The 21,373-nt window shown below is 33.3% G+C and overlaps 2 pseudogenes; one reads left to right on the forward strand and one right to left on the reverse strand.

The window, feature by feature from the left end:
* Window positions 1-208: 208 nt before the first annotated feature.
* On the forward strand, window positions 209-2,629 carry LOC120182966 (annotated as a pseudogene).
* A 1,691-nt stretch (window positions 2,630-4,320) lies between these two features.
* LOC120182813 lies at window positions 4,321-5,536 on the reverse strand (annotated as a pseudogene).
* Between the last annotated feature and the right edge of the window lie 15,837 nt (window positions 5,537-21,373).

The following is a 21,373-nucleotide window of genomic DNA, read 5'->3' on the forward strand; positions in this document are numbered from 1 at the left end:
GGTTTGGGTCTGTAATAATAATAATATTAATAATAATATTATTATTATTATAATTAAAATAATAATAATAATAGAATAATAATAAATAATAATAATGAATAAAATGGAGAAAAAACTGATGTCTACAATAGTGTTAATCTTCATCATCACATAGAGAAAAACGAAACTAACAAGCGTCGATTCTTCAGTCACAGATTCGAGGGTCGAACATAAGAAGAGAGATTCCCTCCATCTCCCCATAAAAAGTAAAAGAAAGATGAAGATTGCAATTCCGGTGTCAAAGCACTCAAAACTCTTCCTCCCTAAACCCCAATCGGAATCTTACATCCTCACCCGTCACCTCTCCACCGAGACTAAACCCCAACAACCTCCGCAAGAGGATGATTCAAAAATCAACAGAGCTGTTCAACTCCTCCTCCAAAACCCACATGAAGAGTGGCCCTCCAATCAACACCTGCAGTCTCTGCTCTTCTCCTTCATCATCTCCTTTTTTTTCTCTACAATGTTACTCGCAACCTTGCTTCCTCTGCTCTGGCCCTTAATTTCCTCAAACACCTTCAACAAAACTCCCCTTCTCAAATCACCCATTTCCTCTCTTACCCATTCCAAGCCCTTGTCGAGCTAGCGGGTCGAGAACTCGATTCTGGGTCTACGTTATCCAAACTGTACCGAGCTTCGAAAGAATGGGAAATTCCTCTTACTGTCAACGCTGCCGCGATTTTCATTCGGTATCTCGGGAGACACAAGATGGTGGATGAAGCTGTTGTACTTTTTAACGAACTTGACCCTTCTCTTAAAATCACGCACGTTCGTAATGTGTTTATTGGTGTTCTGTTGAGAGATGGACGTTTCAAAAACGCGCTCCATGTGCTCGATGAAATGCATCAACCATTATCAGAGGTTCCGCCTGATAAAATTACTGGTGATATTGTTCTGAGCGCGTTGTTGAAGGGAGATAGGAAAGGGAACAACTTAAGCGAGGAAGATATCATTAAGTTGGTTTTAAGTTTTGGGAAACATGGTGTTTTTCCAAAGACGTTTTGGCTGACCCAAATGATTTCTAGGTTATGTAGGAGTGGGAAAATCAATCAACCTTGGAATGTTTTGCATGAACTGCTGACACTGCGAGCGCCCCTTGAAACTCCTCCTTTCCATGTACTTTTGACCGGCTTAGGGTGGAGTGGAGATATTAAAAGAATGAACACACTTTTGGCTGAGATGAAGGAGAGCGGTATTCAGTCCGATGTTGTAACTTTTGGGATTTTCATTAATCATTTATGTAAGTTCGGGAGGGTCGATGATGCAATGGAGGTGTTAAACAAGCTTGGTGAACGAAGCAGGAGCAACGGTGTTTCAATTTCAGCTGATGTTGTCTTGTATAATACCGTGATTAATGGACTTTGTAAAGTCGGGAGGCAAGAGGAAGGGTTGCATTTGATTGGACAGATGAGGTCGATGAAGGGATTGGAACCTAATATTGTTACTTATAATTGCTTGATTGATGGATTTTGTAAAACGGGAGAGATTGAGAGAGGGAAGTTGTTGTTTGAGCAGATGATTGAAGAAGGGATTTCACCTAATGTGATCACTCTTAGTACATTGATTGATGGAATGTGCAGACATGGGATGATTAATAGTGCACTAGAGTTCTTCAATGATTTGCAGGGAAGAGGGTTGGAAGGCAATGCAGTTACTTATACCACCCTAATTACAGCTTACTGCAATGTCGACCATATTGCTAAGGCAGTTGATCTGTTCGATCAAATGTTAACAAGAGGATGCTCTCTGCATCCGAAGGTTTGCTACAGCTTGATCTCTAGTTTGTGCAAAGCTGGAAGGATGGATGATGCCAGCAATGTTTTGTCGAAGCTAAAAGAAGCCGGGTTCCTCCCCGACATTGTATGCTACAATTCGCTTGTTAGTGGGTTCATTAAGGAAAACATGGTAAATAAAGCTTATGATATCATCAAGGAAATGCTGGAAGCAGGGATGAAGCCTGATAGCGTCTCGTATAACACTTCGATTACTTATTTTTGCAAAACTGGGGATTTTGAAATTGCCGGCGAGGTGATGAAACAGATGATTAACCAAGGTGTCATCCCAACTACCGCGACGTATGGAGCTCGAATGGAAAGATTGAGAAAGCAACAAAGCTCTTCAACGACATGATTTCCGATCACAGGTTCCACCAAACACTCTGGTATATACCAGTCTTATAGAATCTCTATGCAAGAACAATGACATCAAAGGTGCGCTCTCTGATGGATGATATGAAAGCAAAAAGGGTGAAGCCTAATACCACCACATACAACGCAGTGCTCAGAGGCCTTAAAGAGAACAATTTGTTGGAAAATGCATATGGATTGATGGACAGTATGATTGAGAATGCTTGCAATCCAGATTCTATAACCATGGAGAATTGGAGATCCTCAGGGAGTTGCTTTCTGGTGTTGATGGATCAAAAAAATTAAAACGCTTCGTACAAAGAAGGGTTTCTCCCCTTTAGTGCGTTGAATGGCTGCAAATTATAAGGATTGTCTTTTGGCCTTGTTTTGATGAATTGATTCAGAAGATTGCTTTCTTTTTGCTTTCAATGTACCATTTTTAAATACTTGAGAATAACTGAGGTTTCTTTTGTCAAATAACCCATTTAAGTATACAAAAAGATGGTCCTGAATCATCCCAAAACTCAATCTTCGTTTCCAGTAAAAAATAAATAAAAACTGTAACTTAACCTAAAGACTAGAAACAAGAAACCAACTCTTTTTTCCTCTGCAAGACTCATTAATGGAATCCTATAAATTACAGAATAAAAGCATTGTTGGCTTAGATTCTACCAAAAAGGGTATGACATGTACATGATTTTTTAAAGGGTAAACTGTATAAATAGTCTCCAAACTTTTAGGTTGCTTACATTTTGGTCACTCAACTTTTGAAACATGCAATACAGTCATCAAACTTTTAGTTCGTTTTCATTGTTACCTCCCGTAACTCCCTTTCTTCTTCGTCTTATTCTTCAGTAAGATCCATGGCTATGGGTTGATTCAAGTAAATAGTTTTTCTTCCCCCACCCCAACCAATTCTGTCTCTATAAAAACAAGTAAAGGTAGAGAGAAGAAAAATATCGTTCAGAGTGGAAAATTCCAATTGGCTTTCATTTTCTCCCTTTGCCTTTTGAATACCATCTCAAATTTTTTAATCTTCTTTGAACAATGAACGTCTTGTCAAATAGCTTGCTTCCCGGTCCCGGATTCACCTTACTCTTTCTCCTCGCTTCTTCTTATTCATAGTTCAACTCATTCTGCAGTTCATCGCCTTGTTTTATCTTCTGCAAGTGTAATTTTCCCTTAAAGATTCGTTGGCGTAAAACTTCAGAGCATTTCAATAGTTTCCCATTCATCCCGGAAACATTATAGTTCGCCAGCGAGGAACTCGGTTTCATCCCGGAAACTATGTCGGGATCGAGAAAGATCACACCCTCTATGCTCTCAAGGAAGGTTGTGTGAAATTCGAGACGCATAAGCTTAGCGGGCAAAAATGGGTACATATTGAACCGAAGGAAGGACATGTCCTTCGCCCTCTTTATGCAACTGCTGCTTCAGGAGCTGAAGACGGCCACGTAAGGTTTGTTTGCTCCATACTTTGTTTAGGCAATCAAGTTTGTGTTTTCCCTGATGACCTTTGATATTCGACTATCAATTGTATGAGGATTTTTGGAGATGCAAATTAAAAGAACCATGAGTTTTGCTCTCCCATGTTTTGATTATAACATGGTTCTTGTTTCAGTTCCAAAAAAAAATTATCTTCTATTTGATACGAAATTGGACGACTTTGTTGCTGTAAACCATCATTAGGTATCCTAGCTATATACTCTTTAAAGTTTCATTTTCCTAGCACCAATTCTTTCTTTAGAGTTTATACGATTTTCTTTTTCCTTGCTTGTTTGGCTTTATTGAGAACAAGGCGAGAAACTAATGGAAATATACAATAAGATAAATGAAAATAGTACTCCAAGGGGAAATTTCTTGTACGCATCCCAAGTTCTTGCTTCAAATTCTTCCCCGTATGAGAGAACAAGCAGTGGCTCCAACGTGAGTAATCAGCAAACTCAGAGGCCTTACTGATGATGAAGAAGAAAGGGAGTTAACCGCAGTTAAGTGTCACGGCCTTAAAAATTAAGGGGAGGCAACGGCAGGGATTTCACTGGAAACGAACTAAAAGTTTGATGACTGTATTACAATTTTCAAAAGTTTAGTGACCAAACTGAAAGAAGTCTAAACGTTTGGAGACTATTTACATAGTTTACTCTTTTTTGAATAAATTACACATTCAGGCAAGTTTTAGACTCTACCGGCGACAGTAGCTGCCCTGTTAGCAATCAAAGAAAGGTCAAAACTTGCCGGGAAATTATCGGAACAACAATCTCCGGCGACCATTTCAGCGATTCCTTCTAAACCCTCGAAGAAATCATCACTCACTGCCGTGTCCATCCCAAACTCATCGTTCCTTTCATCCTCGACCAAATCCTCTATGTTGTCCACCTTTTTACTTTGAACCACAACCCTTTCATCCAAGTAGACGGAGGTCGCCGGAGACGAACTATTGGCGGGTTTATCAGAGGAAGGTTTGATCGAGTCACCGGCGGCGTCCGTTTGTGGAACGAAAGGCTTCTGGCGGGTGCTGCCGGAGAGTGAATTCCTGTTCGTCGGAGCAGGGTGGCTGTGTTCACCGGCGTACGTGACAATGAAGAGATTGGGGTCGGATCTTTATCTTTCCACTTGTTTCCGAGCCAAACACCGCTTTGAGCTGCTACATTTGTAATAGCCCCTGTTATACAAACCAAAAGCATTAATTGAATGCAGAAACAAAAACCAATCTTTATTACTATGATCAAATTGAAGAGACAAAACCACATGATTTACCTTGGATAAGGAGAGCCTTTAACGGGTTTTTGACCATATTTTCTCCACGCCCACACATCTGAACATAGACCCTCTGCCGGAATTTGGCAAACCCTTTTCAGCTGATTCTTTCTGTTAAACAGGAAGCAAAAAATTTCAACATAATCGACAAACAACAGATCCAACTATTGAGCTGGTTATTTGAAAATAACTAATTTTAATGCTGAAATTTACCTTCTTTTACATCGAGAATTATGAGAACTGTGAGTCCTACAAGTGCTACTAGCTTTTGTATCAACGCTTGTAAGAGAGACAGCTTGTGACTGCTTAGGCTTATGTTCTTGCTGTTGTTTCAGTTTCATCTGCGAGGGGAGAGGCTGAGATTTGGGGAAGAAAGGCTTGTGAAGCTCATGCAGTTCCTCCATATCATTTATTGCTTCGAACTGATTTGGGAAAGACAATATTTGGCCCTGAAAAGGTTCTTGACTGGACAAAGTTGAAAACCCGGATTGAGGGTGCAAATCCGCCATGAAAGAGCTGTCTGCGGCACCACCACTGCCTCTGGTTGTGACGGTAGCGCAGCCTCTCACCACAGCATGCAAATCCCAATCAACATCCATGAGTTTTGTATCCTTTTTTCTCTCTGTTACTGACGCAAAGCTCAGAAAAGGAAAAATGAAATCTTCAGCTGGCTCTCTGAAAAGATAGAGAAGAATGTGAAGACAAAACAAGGCGCTGAATTATGATTGTTGTGGAGATAGGGTGGTTTGTATTTGTGTGGGCTTTTGCGATTATTCATATATATAAAAGAACACGAAAAAATTAAAATTAAAATTAAAATTAAAATTTATAAAGAAAAGGAAGGGAGGTTGACAAATTAAGCATCTTAAAGCCTTATCGTTTGTGATTTGTTCTTTCTATAACTTCGTGATTCCGACATTGAAAACGGGGTTGACTTTTGAATAATGTCAAAGGATTTTTAATTGTGGGGGAGTATACAAAGTCCACGCGGTCTGTTCTTTCCATTTTTTTTTTTTACTTTTATCCCTTCTAGGTGTCTCCTCGTGAATTGCCAACAAAAGGGTAAGAAACATAAGAAGAAGAAAAATTACATTATATAGATGACCACTCAACTATTTCGTATTTTCATTTTAATAATTATATTTTGATTTAATCAATTATACTACCTAATTATTTAAATGTTATAATTAAGTCATTGGCTATTTACTTTTAGCTGATAAGTTAATGGAACAGTTAAAAAAAATTAGTATAGTTACACATTTAATTCTTAGTGTTTACATATTAAATGATCACCTAACTATGGGATTAGTATTAATATGACCACCATTTTTAAGATTTCGTCAATATGACCATGTAACTATTAAATTGATTTCAATATAGTCACCTACCGTTAACATTTAACGGAAGTACTGATAGTTAACAAAATTAGTATAATTATACATATAGTCCTTATAACTTATATATTCTCTCATTTTGATCCTAATTTTAATTTAATTTAATAAATTTAATTCTTTAATAAAATTATAATACATGTCACCGCATGATTAAAGAGTTTTTTTTTTTAATTTTAATCTAATTAATTTAATAAATTTTCAATCCAATAAGAATAAACAACTGAAGAATTTATTTTACCGATCAAGAGAATCAATTTGGGTCTCAAAGGGGGCCTTTATATGCACTAAGCCGTTCCCCATATTTGTTAATATCATATGAAATTATATAAATTGTTAAAGTTTAGACAAAAAAAAAACTAAAACAACATAAATTGGAATTTTAAGCAAGATCTATTAGAAAATAATCAAGTCTTAACTTATTTATAATTGGTTTACGATTTTAATATTTTTAATTAAATTTATTTTTTCATGTATATTTTTAATGATTATAGATATGAAATCATTAAAAATAATTTAATATTCAAATCATATTTATAAAAAAAATTAAGATTCAAATTATAAATTTATCTTTTGATTTTAAATTGTGTTCCGAGTATGTGAAATAGAGTTTTAAATTTAATTTTAAATATGATTTCATATATATATATATATATATATAATTATTAAAAATAAATTTAATTTAAAATATTAAATCAAATTAAAAATAATCTATTAGAGTTATTTTAGTGATTTAAGTACTATTACATCTCTAATTGGGTCAGGTTTAAAACCTCAATTATCCATTTTTATTTCTTTTTTCTATCATTAACTATAATATGTAATATATAAAATGTTGTGATTAAATCTCAAATATTAGATTTAGCTTATTGGTTGAGGTATGCTTGGTTCATAATAGATCTTGGCTTCAATTAGCTTTTTTCTTTTCTAAACTTAAACAAGTTATACGAATTATGTATTAAGGTAATAACAAATGGGGGAAATGACTCAGCGAATGAGGCGTGCAAAGGCTCATTTTGAGAACCAAGTTTAATTCCCTAAGCTATAAAAACACACCCTTTAATTATTTTTTTCTTCATTTCAAAAGGTGTGTCAGCTTTTAACTGGATTAAAAGTTTATTAAATTAATCATATTAAAATTAAAAATCTCTATAATCAAGTGTTGACATATGTTACATTAGAGAATTAAATTTGTTTAATTAAATCGAAATTAGAACAAAAATAGAAAATATATAAGTTATAAGGACAAGATATGAATTATACCACTTTTGTTACTATCATGTCAACACTTCGATAATTATGATTAATAAGTTAATCATATTGATGAAAATTTTAAAATAATGATGACACCATCCTCATAATTAGATGGTATCCAAGTAATTTGCCTTTCATTTATTTAGTTTAATAAAAGTTTCTTCGTGAACCAGGGTCATCGACGGCCACTCCCCTCTCTTTGACAGCGCCCCCACGACGACCCATGACTACACACAAATGGACATAGCTACGCCCATCACTAACACAGTGACTTTGCTCCACCCCGGCGAAGGCTCAAGTTAACCACCGCAACCTCCCGGCGATGGCCAACCATGACAGCAGACAAAACTGGACTCACCAACGGCTTATAATCGAACCAACAACCATCGGCGGTGATGACCACCACGACAGTCTCTCTCACCGAACAAAATCCCTCATTTTTCTTTTCAACTCCAATGAACCAAACAAAAAGAAAAATTACCTTGCAAATATAAAGAGGGAGGCTACCAATACAACGACGACACACGATCCAACAGAGAAAACAGGTGCGGCGGTGATGGCAACAGGACCCAAGCAACAACGACACCTTCTCCTTTATTCCCTTTCTGGTTCACGCAAAAACCAATGAAAACCCTTCCTTTTTTATTTGATTTATTTCCTTTTTCTTAATTTGCTTTGTTTTCTTTCTTTCTTTATGTTTTAAATTAAATAAATTAAAAAAAATCTCCAATAAAATGCTGATGTGTTAATATCTTATTAAAAAATTTAAATTTTTAAATTAAATTAAATTAGGATTATGTTGATAAAATATGTTAATATTAAAAACTAAATATATAATTATATCAAATTTTTAACAGTCAAGTTATTTCATCTATTAAAAGTTATCAATTAATGACTTAATTAGAGTATTTAAATAATTGGATGATAATGAAATCAAAATATCAATGGTTAAAATGATAAGGAGCAATAATTGAGTGGCCACCCATAAAATTTACCTTAAAAGATGTAATGATTGTTATTTTTAATTTTTTAGGGATAAAATTAGAAAGAAACTTGAGTATGAACCAAATAAAAAGACTTAATATAAAAATATTTAAAATATATATTTTTATATAGGTGTTTAAAATTTTCTCGTTAATGTAGTCTTTTAACATTTTCGATGTTACGATTTTAAGTATATAGTTTTTAAGATTTTAAAAAAAAATTACTAAAAATCAATTAATCAAAATTTGATATGACATGTTTATAAAATTTTAAAAATTTATTTAAAAATTAAACAATATTATATATATATTTTTTTAAAAACTCTAAAATTTCTCTAAAATCACAAAAATCTTTAATACTAAAAGCTTCAATTTCATTCATCGACTAATCATACCGTTGTTGTTCCTATCGCCAACCGATTCAAAATATGATTAAATGTGGATTATGTTCCTGATTTGAAGAGTTTTTGTATTCAAAATATTGGTTAAATTTCTTTAATAATTTTTTGGGTCTATATTAAATGTTTACGGTTTTAAGAGTTGAGATCCACGAAAAATCTAACAGGGATTATGTTCTTGATTTAAAGTCCCATGCAATCACCACCGAATACCTCTCTCTCTCTCTCTCTCTCTCTCTCTATGTATATATATATACTTACTATTAATAACCTATGAAAGAGTTTATGATAAATTCTTTAAATATTATTTTGGCCTGTGACTCGACTCGTGATTTGTTTATTAAGATTCACACGTTTTTGAAGAGAAAGAAATATTATGCTCATGTCATCTATATTTAAAGATAATTTATTTTAGTACTTCATTTACAATTTGTTTTCTTTTTAAATTTTGCATGATACATTTAATTTTTTTCGTTCGTCCACAATTGATTGATTAATGCTATGAATCTTTATTTTTAATTTTTGAGGGGACAAATCATGTGAAAGAGATCATACAAGGGGCTTGAAAACCTAAACGACAACTTTAAGACTATAATTTCGAGGTTTCGAATGGATGATTGACTCAATCTGAGGATGATGATGAAAGGACTCAAATTAAAGGCATGTTGAGAATAAATAAATCTACTTGGTTGTTACGTTTCAACCTATGAGGTCATATTATCTAGATTTATTGCCTTTATATTCATGTTTAATATCACGTGATTTTATTTTACAAAGACACATATGTTAGTTCTATGTAAAAGGGATACATTTTTTTGTCCATAATATTTGAAACCTTTATAATAAAAGTGAGAAAATTTATGGATGGTTAATTGAAAAATAGTGTGACAGAATAAGAATGCATGTCTATGATTGGTTTTGGAAAAGGCTTGGTATTTAAGTGCGCCTAGTGTACCACCTCTCTTTTTCATAGACCTACCTGGTGCACTATTTAGTTCTATGCTAGCTATTTTTCATAAAATACTATGACAAATATACACAATTTGTAACTTATAGAAGAAGTTAAAAAAGTGAAAATTGATAATGTGATTAAGATAAAAGTTTTGGTCACAGTAGTTGAGTTGTCAATGATCTTTTTTAAATTCAATAATTGACTAATATGATATTATTAATTTAGACGCCATAAGGTTAGAGAATGAGTGAGAAATTGGAAATAGTTCTCTATCCTATGAATGATATAAAATGTAATGTGTATAAAACGAACCCTTGATTTTATAATTTGTGTTGTGAAGCATATAAATTTATTTGTATGAGAATGACTATTTATATTGCATGAAACTCATATATTTTTTTCTCATAGTTTGGAAATCTTGGATGATATATGTGAAACCCTAGTGTTAAAAATTATTAAAACTAATAAAAAGATATTATTTGAGTATAAATCTTTTTACGTAGAAAATTTTAGTATTAAATGATTCTTAAAATAGCTCTCTTAGCATAATATTAACAAAGAGTTAATGAAAATAATGTTTGAATTCTATTTGGAGAGTTTTTATACTTGACCTGGCATCTATAACACATTTAGAATCCAATCCTAGATACAGAAAGAAATTTTAAGTATTTTCTTAAAAACTTAAAGTTTATAATGATTTAGTGATTATAATTTATCCAAAAATATCCTACAGTCTTGAAAGGATATTATGATTGTTTATTTGATAATACATCGATAAACTTCTTTTAGTGGTCATGTGTTTATCCTGGATAGAGCAGGTTTTGTAAAAAAAATTGTAAAAAAATATTTTAGTAGCCTACTGTGAAGTCTTAGATGCTAAGTCGAGACTTAACTAGGTAAGAGGTTGAATGCCTAAAGAATCAATCTTGTTGAAAATTCTTAAAGAGAGAAAAATCTTTATCCAGTATGATTTTACGTGACTTATATAAATGGTTTAAGAAAACTAAGCCTACAATAAAAAGATAAGGCATAAGCCGATAAGATAAAATGATAGTACTTTGAAGTATATAAGGATTAATGATAATTTATATAGATTCATTAACTTAAGAGTTAAAACGAAAAGTGATTCATGATTTGTCGAGGGAGATAGGTCTTAAGCCCATTTGATTGAAGAATTCATGGTGGACATCCAACTTAGTCAAACAAAGTCATAGAAAGACTCATAGCGTACATTTTTACCTATCCATATGGAAAATATTGTACAGTCTTAAGGATGAACTTTTTCTCATAATGGATTTATAGCCCAAGTTTTGAGTGATCCTTGTGAGAAGGACTTGATGAATTAAAAGGATGAGCTTTACACTCTCAATGAATTCATAGCCCATAATTTGGGTGATCCTAATGAGATAGACTAGATGCATTCACTAACTTCAGATGTTGAGTTTTAAGCTCTTAATGAGTTCATAGCCTATGATTTGGGTGGTCCTTATGAGAGGGACTTGATGAATTCACTGAATCTTAAAAAAGAGACGATGAGCTTTCTAAATGCTCTTAATGATTTCACATCCCTTATTTGAGTGGTCTATATTGAGATAGACTTGATGAAATCGCCTATGTAAATGTGAAAAACTATAAAATTTCTATGAAAGATATTGGGTTGTCTTTCTAGATCACTTACTAGCATCCCTAAGTATATTGCATAAATTGATTGATATATCGTGGAACTCAATTGGATCTAAGATTAGTTGTGTGTCATAAGTTTACTCTTATTTTAACAACTTCATTCACTTGTTAATAGAAGGTTTGCTAATTTCACTATGTAATAGTTCAAATCTAACATATATTAGTACTTAAGTGACTAATTTCATTGTTGCTCTTTTCTTGTTTTCAATAATATTTTTTTATTTGCTTTATTGGGATTGTTAGATAATGAAAATAATTAAATAAAAATAAATATCTTTTATAAAATATTTTTCTATATTTGGAAGATATTGAAGAGTGTTTGAGATTTTATGATAACCACCTCTACTTATTATTGATTAACCCCTTACTTTTCCTTATAAATATTAAACTTGTAACACCCCAAATTAAGGGATAAATTTTAGAAATGATAAAATATTGAATTTAAGTGATATTTTGGAAGAAATTGAGGATTAAATTGTAAAATCACAAAGTTGGCAGACCATTTTAGGAAGTATAGGAAATTCAGGGACCCAATCTTGAATTTACCCATTTTTCGTATGTGTTGAAAAATAAATTCCCCTCCCCCTTCTATTTTCCCAGAATGCTTCACTATTTCCTCTCCCCTTTCAACTACTTTGAGCTTCGATTTCTCTACCGTCCGGCCATCGTTCGTCGATTCGAAACCACCATCGTGTTCGTTGTTGACCGGTGAACAAAACCCGTCAAACTTCTCATTGTGAATCGTTGCCGTTCGCCATAAAATTCAACTCAAAGTTTCAAAGTTTTTAAACTCCACCACCGTGAAAATCGTCGATCGTTGCTCCGTTTTCGACACCTCCCGCACCATCGTGTTCCTTGCATCGTTCCGAGTCCACCGGTGCCCTTCTTGTCTCTGTCGTCGTCGGTGCGTGAGGGAGGTGAGGAAGTTAAAGTTTCTGATGTTTCGGAATAAAGCTCTACGTCGTTCAAAATTGTGAATCGAGCTTGGTAAGTGTCTCAAAATCCCTTAAAATAATTTTAGAAAATTTTATGGAATTTTTTCGACCCTCTACAGCCATGCACGCGCCCCCACGTGCCACCCCTGAGAGTGGGGAAAGTCTACTGCCTAGTGGACTGTTTGGAATGGGCCTGCCCGACCCGCTTGACCCGACTGAGTCAACTCGTGTTGAGTTAACACGACTGAGTCAACTCACTAGGTCAACTCATTGACTTTTACCGAGTCAACCCGTTGACCATTGACTTTGACCAAAAAGTCAAAATTTTTGAAAAGTCATATTTTATATTTTCAACGTCCTGAGTCTGATTCCGAGGACTGTTTCACCACATTCGAATCTGGTAAGCTATTTTTTTTACTGATTTACCAACCGATTCGATCTGTTTTTCGCAATTAAGATTCGTTTTTGATGAAATTTATGTTGTTATGTATCAGAGGAATTATTGGAAGTTGAATTAAAGATCAAGGGTGTTCGAATGAAGTTTAAAAGGTCGATCAGTATGACAAGAAAATCAAGGTAATACATTACTACCTCTTTGTATGCTTTATAGAACATGTGATAATAGATAATTGCATGGATGTATATGATTGAACTATTATGCATGTTTGATTATGGATGAACTCGAACTGATACGATTTAAGTGATAAATTAATTAAGACTCCATTGAATTACAAGTTCTGTGATTAAGTGATAAAGGAATCGATCCTGAATATGTAAATTATAATTTATCTCATTAAAGGTACTTGGATGATAAATTATGAGAATACTTCGATTAGGTAATATTTCGAAAATACCATTATGTTGTAAAAAGACAAAAATTGACTCTGGAAGTGGGAAAAGAACTTTTTAAAGACGTATTGATTTGATGAAACTACTAATGTGCATAGAAAATGCTAGTTTTCTTTAGAAAATCTGGATAATCGATTTCTAAACCCAAGATGGCTTGTACAAGATACTAGAAGTTTGAATTAAATAATAAGATCAGACATAAGGAAATAATTGAAATAAATTGGATATGTAAAATGACCAAAATACCCCTATAATGGAAATGACCCAAGAATATCACCAAGCCCAAGAATGAATAGATATCCTCAAACTTTTGAATGACTAGAATAACATCGAGCACTAAAATAACCAAAATACCCTTATGGAATAGACTAAGTAAATGTCTTGGATTAGTTAAGGAATCCAAATAAACATGGATGTTGTACTACCCTTAAAAGTTATGGAACATAGCTTAAGCCAGTGACCAACGCTAATGTTATGTCAGTACCTAAATGACATAGATACCACTTGAATCTTCGTTCGTCTCCTCAAGTTTGGATCGATGATAATTCTGGAATTACTCTACTCAACTCAACTCTAGAGCGCATTCAATACTAAGAAATGAATATTTGTTAGACAAATCAGCCACGAATACCAAATTGAACTGAACGAAAGTATAATATGTATCTGAAATTCAGAATCGTCCGAATTACTCTGGAAAACTCTGAAGTAACCATGATATACTTGACTAATAAATGAACTTAGCAACATTAATGATTGAGGATTAAGTAAATAATTTAGATAAGTCTGGAAACTCTAAAGAACTCACATGATGTAATATCTCTATGAGTTATAAACCATAAATCAAGTAAGTCAGTATTTCTTGATGCCGTTGAAATGTGGAAATGAAATAAAGATCTATGGAATATAGGTTTGTCTCCTTAATACATATTCACGATGATTCTATAGATGATATATGGATAAGAATTGTTGGTATTAAAAAGTGAATACCCTGGAAGGACAAAGAATTGACAGTCGATAGACATCAGTTCTGGAGTTGTTCGATAATTCGATCGATCAATATAAATAGTAAGTGTTTTGAATCTTCGTTTCTCTATTATCAGCTCAAATCACTCCGGTTATATATGAACACGTTAGTAACTCAGATGCAAAGGATTCTGAATACCCCTGATTATTGAGTAATGGAATCACTCTTAATAAATCTGAATCTAGAATTTATTCTGTATAAAGGTTCTTGAACACCTTCCGGATGCACCTGAATTATAGTGGGAGTCTAAAGTATCAACCTTAAATGTCTAATTAGATCCATTAGTAATCGATTCCCTTTAATAGGATCTTGTTCTTGGAATTCGATCAACTTACATCAGTTTTATGTTGTCCATTTTGATAACTACCCTACATCTCTGATAAATACTTGGATCCTCTAGTGTGTTCCACATATACTACATGACGGTTTTATATGTTTTGAAATGAGTTTTACCGAAATTATTGATTTACTGGTTTATAAACCATGACAACATGTTATATATTTTCTGATTACGGTTTTCACCGAAAAATATTAATTATTCCTGATTTATGACATCATGGAATCTACTGGTTTTATGAACTATGGTTACTTGAAATATATTATCGGGTTTCCTATTTTCACTGGAAAATATGATCTTGATAAATCACATACTGAATAGTTTTATGAGACAATACCCGATGTTTTGAATACAATTTATTTTGATATCTGATTTACCACATATTTCTGGCATGGCTTCTAGTTACGGTATTTTTTTACTTGATTTCTAAATATGAAACATTTTCATATTTTAATGGATTAATTACATTTACCGCAGGCTCCTTTGCTGTGTGCAAGGGTAAGCCTTACAGTTTCCTCATGTTTCTTTGTTGTGTGTAAGGGTAAGCCTTACATTTTCCCCCAGGTTCATGTACCGTGTTCAAGGGTAAGCCTTACAGTTTCCTCAGCTTCCTTTGCTGTGTGCAAGGGTAAGCCTTGTAGTTTCCCCCAGGTTCCTTTGTTGTGTGCAAGGGTAAGCCTTACAGTTTCCCCCAAGTTCCTTTGCTGTGTGCAAGGGTAAGCCTTACAGTTTCCCCCAGGTTCCTTTGCTGTGTGCAAGGGTAAGCCTTACAGTTTCCCCATGTTTCTTTGCTGTGTGCAGAGGATAAGACCTTACCATTTCCCCAGGCTCCTCTGTTTTGTGCACAGGGAAAATATGTTTTAAACTACTAATGTTTTAAAAAGATATGTATATTTTCACTGGTTTTACGGGAACACACTAATAACCTATTTTGATCTCTGAAACTCAGTCATCCAAAATATTTATCTGAACTAAAAGCTCACTGTTTGTTACTACCTGAAATATCAGTAGGATCTCCGCTCAACAGAAAGATCTGTAGATGTTTGAACTAATAAGAAAATATATGTTTATCTATATCTGCACATTCTTCAGCATCATCTGGTAGTTATGTATTACTGAGCTTTCCAAAGCTCACTCTGTTACTCACCTTTTCAGGTTAAAAGAATCGTACCAGTGCATTTATCAACATCAGTAAGGGAGTTTCCGGTGTTGCTTGTAGAGTATGGTACATGTGATTAGGGGGTATGTAGATTGTATTTTGTTTTATATATTAGTCTGAAAATCTGTTTTATTTCTGAATATTGGAAAATTTTACTTTTGTATTTATAAATGATTTTATGAGTTTACATGTTTTAATAAAAGTTTTAAATTTTCCGCTATTTTTACGGTGGGTCACTCCGGTGTCCCTAATGTGACACTCCAGATCAGATCGGGTTACCCACATCGGTATGAAGGGGTTACGTTTAGTGCTATCAGAGCCAGGTTGAGTCAAATTTTTCATGATAGACCGACCGGTCGAATTTCAAAAGGTGTCAGATCAGTACATGCCCTAGAATACAATCGTACCCCTCTGAGCCGAAACTCCAAGGATGAGTCCCTCTCTATAACGAGCTAACATAAGTTTTCTATCCATTAGGGCTCTACCATTGCAAAAAACAATACCAGTAACGTCTGTCTAAATTTTGTAAAATACCTTACTAATAATGTGAGAGTTACTCAATCGAGAAATTCTAAGCTAACTCCGGAAATGAAATTGAGATATGTTACAACTCTATGAATCTATTCTCGTAACCAAGGCTGAATTGATTCCACAAGGATAAATTCATTCTGATTTTTTTATTAGAATAAGGGAGAGTTCTAATGAGAATGTATACTCAACTGGTTAAAGATTAGTAGAGGACACGTACTTCTGTAGAAGTTACTTGAAGATATGAAAAAACTGATGGAAGTTCCATTTATGCAATTATGTGATATGAATAAATTTCAATGATGAAATTATTTTAAGGATGAAAGAATTATCATACCCCAATTTAGGGGCTAAATTTTAGAAATTATAAAGTATTGAATTTAAGTGATATTTTGGAAGAAATTAAGGATTAAATTATAAAATCGCAAAGTTGGCAAACCATTTTAGGAAGTGTAGGAAATTCAGGGACCAATCCTAAATTTACCCATTTTTCTTATGTGTTGAAAAATAAATCCCCCTTTACCGTTTGTTTTCCAGAAGGCTTCCACATTTCCTCTCCCCCGTCAACTACTTTGAGCTCCGATTTCTCCATCGTCTGGCCACCATTCGTCAATCCAAAACCAGCATCGTGTTCATTGTCAACCGATGAACAAAACCCCTCAAACATCTCGTTGTGAATCGTCGCCATTCACCGTAAAATTCAACTCAAAGTTTCGAAGTTTTTAAACTCCATCGCCATAAAAATCGTCGATTCATCATCGATTGTTGCTACGCTTTCGACATCTCCCGCACCATCTTGTTCCTTGCATCGTTCCGAGTCCACCGGTGCCCTTCTTGTCTCTGTCTTCGCTGGCGCATGAGGGAGGTGAGGAAGTTAAAGTTTTCAATATTTTGGAATTGAGCTCTCTGCCGTTAAAATTGTGAACCGAGCTTGGTAAGTGTCTTAAAATCCCTTAAAGTAATTTTAGAAAATTTTGTGAAATTTTTCCAACCCTCTACGGCCCTGCACGCGCCCCCACGCACCACCTCTGAGAGTGGGGAAAGTCCACTGCCTGGTGGACTGTTTGGAATGGGACTGCCCGACCCGTCTGCCCGACCTGCTTGACCCGACTGAGTCAACTTGCGCTGAGTTAACTCGGCTGATTCAACTCACTTGGTCAACTCGTTAACTTTGACCGAGTCAATCTATTGACCGTTGACTTTGACCGAGTCAAACCGTTGATCGTTGACTTTGACCAAAGAGTCAAAATTTTCAAAATGTCATATTTTATGTTTTTCGATGTCCTGAGTTCGATTCCAAATTCCGTTTCGTAAAATTTGAAATCAGTAAGCTATTTTTTTACTGATTTACCAACCGATTCGATCCGGTTTTCCTAATTAATTTTCATTTTTGATGTAATTTATGTTGTTATGTAACTGAGGAATTATTGGAAGTTGAAATAAAGGTCGAGGGCATTCGAATGGAGTATAAAAGTTCGATCAGTATGGCACAAAAATCAAGGTAATAGATTACTACCTCTTTGTATGCTTTATGAAACATGTGATAATGGATAAATGCATGGATGTATATGATTGGACTATTATGCCTGTTTGATTATGGATGGACTCGAACTGAATAATATTTAAGTGATAAATTAATTAATACTCTATTGAATTACAAGTTTTGTGATTAAGTGATAAATGAATCAATCCCGAATATGTAAATTATAATTTATCTCATTAAAGGTACTTGGATGATAAATTATGAGAATACTTCGATTAGGTAATATTACGAAAATACACTTATATTGTAAAAAGATAAGAATTGACTCTGGAAGTGGGATAAGAACTTTGTAAAGACATATTGATTTGATGAAACTACTGATGTGCATAGAAAATCCTAGTTTTGTTTAGAAAATCTGGATAACCGATTTCTAAACCCAAGATGGCTTGTACAAGATACTAGAAGTTTGAATTAAATAATAAGATCGGACGGAAGGAAAGAATTGAAATACATTGGATATGTAAAATGTCCAAAATGCCCCTAGAATGGAAATGACCCAAGAATATCACCAAGCCCATGAATGAATTGATATCCTCAAGTTTTGGAATGACTGAAATAACGTCGAGCACTAAAATAACCAAAATAACCTTATGGAATAGACTAAGTAAATATCTTAGATTAGTTAAGGAATCCAAATAAACATGGGCGTTATACTACCCTTAAAAGTTATGGAACACAGCTTAAGCCGGTGACCAACTCTAATGTTATGTCAGTACCTAAATGGCATAGATACCACTTGAATCTTTGTTCGTCTCCTCAAGTTTGGATCGATGATAATTTTGGAAGTACTCAGCTCAGCTCAACTCTAGAGCGCATTCGATACTAAGAAATGGATATTCGTTAGACAAATCAGCCACGAATACCAAATTGAATTGAACGGAAGTACAATATGTATCCGAAATTCAGAATCGTCTGAATTACTCTGGAAAACTCTGAAGTAACCATGATAGAATTGACTAATAAATGAACTTAACAACATTAATGATTGAGGATTAAGTAAATAATTTGGATAACTCTAAAAACTCTGATGAACTCACATGATGTAATATCTCTATGAGTTATGAACCACAAATCAAGTAAGTCAGTATTTCCTGATACCGTTGAAACGTGAAAATGAAATAAAGATCTATGGAATATAGGTTCATCTCCTTAAGATATATTCAGCGATGATTCTGTAGATGATCTATGGACAAGAATTCTTGGTATTAAAAAGTGAATACCCTAGAAGGGCAAGGTATCGACAGTCGACAAATATCAGTTCTGGGAGTTGTTCGATAATCTGATCGATCAATATAAATAGTAAGTGTTTTGAATCTTCGTTTCTACTTTATCAGCTCAAATCACTCTAGTTATATATGAACACATTAGTAACTCAGATGCAAAGGATTCTGAATACCCCTTATTATTGAGTAATTAAACACTCTCAGTAAATCTGAATCTAGAATTTATTCTGTATAAAGGTTCCTGAACACCTTCCGGATGCACCTGAATCATAGTGGGATTCTAAAGTATCAACCTTAAATGTATAATTAGATCCATTAGTAATCGATTACCTTCAATAGGATCTCGTTCTTGGAATCCGATCAAATTACATCAGTTTCATGTTATCCATTCTGATAACTACCCTGCGTCTCTGATAAATATTTGGATCCTCTAGTGTGTTCCAAATATACTACATGACGGTTTTGTATGCTTTGAAATACGTTTTACTGAAATTATTGATTTACTGGATTATGAAACATGGCAAAATGTTATATGTTTACTGATTACGATTTTCACCAAAAAATATGAATTATTCCTTATTTATGACATCATGGAATCTACTGGTTTTATGAAATATGGTTACTTGAAATATGTTATCAGGTTTCCTGTTTTCACTGGAAAATACGATCTTGATAAATCACATACTGAATATTTTTACGAGACAATAATCGATGTTCTGAATATAATTTATTTTGATATCTGATTTACCACATATTTCTGATATGGTTTATAGTTACGGTATTTTTGTACATGATTTCTAAATATGGAACATTTTCATATTTTAATGGATTAATTACCGTTACCGCAGGCTCCTTTGCTTTGTGCAAGGGTAAGCCTTACAGTTTCCTCAGGTTCCTTTGTTGTGTGCAAGGGTAAGCCTTACAACATTTTGCATCAATACTTTTTTCTAACAATTATAACCTCAACCCCCAAAATTTTTATAAATCTATAAATTCAAACCCTAAATCCCAAATCTCTTTACTTGTGGGATATGTGGGACTACGATGGTGGTCTATAAATGAGTGGGTGATCTTCGACAATAATGATGGTCAACAATATGATTTTAGGAATATTTTTTAAATTTTTTTAATTTTAGATATTTTCTAAATAATAAGGATATTTTTTTAAAATAAGAATTTTATTTTTATAAATAAAGGAAATTAAAATTTAGATCATAAGTCACAAATTAATTGGTTGACTGCTTTTAAATAGATTTTCTTACAATCGTGATAGATTATAAATTTAAAATGATAAAATCAAAAACATTAAGCACTTATACTAATTGGAAAATTTTAGATACCTAAATGATAAAATAGATATAGTTTGATTTATTATTTTTATGTTAAACCAAATACAAATAAGAAAGCAATAAAATGAATTAAATATAAACAATAAAGAAACAAAATGAATTAAACATAAATAATAAAGAAACAAAATGAATTGAATATAAATAATAATAAATAAATTTATATTTAAATATAAATGAATGAATATTTTTAAAAATATATGTCAGTATGAAATTCTTTAAGGAATTGAAAGAAGTCATCTACTATTGGCGAGAACTTTTTTTTTATAAATAGTCTTCTTTTAAATAAACTGAGAATAATTTTTTTTAAGAATCAAAAGTATCATTAATTACCAACGATTTTATAAATTATCATCACTTACGTACGATTTTGATGAGAAAAATCATCAAAAAAAACATATATTTTCTATTATGTCCTTGTTTTCTCTTTATTTTATCTATTCGCATAAAACACCAATGTTGTTTCCATTTTTTTCATGTAAAGCCAAGAAAAACGAAAAACTTGTCACATAGCAATTCTATTTAATTTTTCTGACAATGACCAAAACATAATATTATGTATGATTTAAAAAAATAATTAGATGATTAAAATGAAATTGTAAAAATAGATGAGTGACCAAATATGTAGTTTATCTTAAAATTTATTGAGAGAACCATTTCATCGAACATAAAATACCGAAGTTTTTGAAAGAAAATTGATGATGAGTGAATTTGAGTTAGGTTTATATTTTGGAAAGAAACTGAGTATTCTTGAAACCCAAATCTTTAAGTTGCTAATTATGGTGAGATTTGGATTATTGATATGACGTTTAGTAACAATGGTGTTTATCGTGAAATTCGAAGCTA

Source organism: Hibiscus syriacus, unplaced genomic scaffold, assembly GCF_006381635.1.
Source record: "Hibiscus syriacus cultivar Baekdansim isolate YM2019G1 unplaced genomic scaffold, ASM638163v2 tig00112738_pilon, whole genome shotgun sequence".
Lineage (NCBI taxonomy): Eukaryota > Viridiplantae > Streptophyta > Magnoliopsida > Malvales > Malvaceae > Hibiscus > Hibiscus syriacus.